Genomic DNA, 1,538 nt, shown 5'->3' on the forward strand with positions numbered 1-1,538 from the left:
CCCCAGGGAGTCAGCAAGGTGCCTGTCCTCTCAGGAACAGTGGGGGGTGTTGACACCTGCAATGGGGGTCCTGCCCATCACCCCAGGTGACAGCCATCCCAGAAGCTGACAGCATGGTGTGAGCCGTCACCCCTCCACTGCTGAACCCCGTGGTCACATTATCTTGAGTTTATCTGTATCTCCACCAGCAAGGGCCCTAGGCTGGGATGAGACCCAGGTGGTCAGGGAGGACTGCCCGCATTGGACCCACCCATCACTGGCTGGCCATGCCCCCCAAACCATCCTTGAATTAGGGGAACACTCATCAGCAGAACTGGGCCACATCATCTACCTTTGACCAGTTTTGTTTTCTTTCTAGAGTCTCCTGAAGGCGGACTGCATTCTCCTTTTACGAGGAGACTGTTGCTGTGTTTTAGGAAAAACGCTTTCACGGGGTCTTAGTACACGTGCGCTGCCGTAACACGTGTCACTGACTTGGTGACTTGTGAACAAAACTGCGTGGTTCAGAGCTCTGGAGGCTGGGAGTCAAGACCAGGTCCAGTGGGGTGTGGGGAGGGCCCTCCTCTGGGTCGGTCTGGTGACTTCTCACTGGAGCTGGGGGCTCTCTGGGGCCTCAATAAGGGCCCCGGTCTCCTCCATGGGGCTCCACACACAGGCTCTCAACACCTCCCAGAGGCCTCTCCTCCAACATCATCACATGCGGGGACAGGGTTTCCACACATGAGTTTCGGGGGGTGTGAACATTCAGCCTGTAGCCCTGGGATTTGGCTCCACAAGGCCAAGACTCTCCTAGAACAGGGGTTGGAGATGGTGGGCAGGACATGGCTTCTCATCATTGCATAATATGCTGCCTTTATGTCGGGTGACTACATCCCAAACTTGTGGCCCTTGGTGGGGTGTGGGAGGAGTGGTCATTCTGCCCCCGCGCCTGCAGGAGGGGCTCTGGATCCTGGGGTGGGAGACACGCAGATGGAGCCGGCCTTTCGGGGAAAGAGGGCAGGGTGCCCTGTCTCCTCCCCTCGGCCCACACCTGCGGTGGAGACTTCTTAACACGCCCCGGGTGTTGCCGTCACCGTGGGGAGGTGAGGAAAGGCCTGTGCGCCTGCTGTGTGGCCCAGTTCTGCAGGCGCATCAGCAGGAAACGTGGACGTAGTCCAGAGCTGGGGCCAGGCCAGGGCCTGAGGCTTCCTGTTCGGAGAACTCACCATCTATTTTTCCTAATTCTGTAACACCTCCTGGTCCTCTTTGGAGGACCTTGGGGTGGCAGCCAAATAGTTCAGAAATGGGCATATGGCCTAACTGAGCTCATCTGGGGCTTCTACTGAAGAAACCCTCAATGCACTTGCTAGTCTCCTGCTGGACTTGAACTTGGGAGTCTGTACAACCAGAGTCACAGTGTCGTGATGCAGAGAACGGAGGAAGCCCATGTTGAGAGACGGGCTGGGGGAGGAGAGAAACAAGTTCCGATGATGTGGCACAAACCCTGGTCCAGCCAAACCTGAAGCTCTCACTCTCTGGACTCAGCACGTCAACCAAGA

Source organism: Bison bison, unplaced genomic scaffold (genome assembly GCF_000754665.1).
Source record: "Bison bison bison isolate TAMUID 2011002044 unplaced genomic scaffold, Bison_UMD1.0 scf7180017864080, whole genome shotgun sequence".
Lineage (NCBI taxonomy): Eukaryota > Metazoa > Chordata > Mammalia > Artiodactyla > Bovidae > Bison > Bison bison.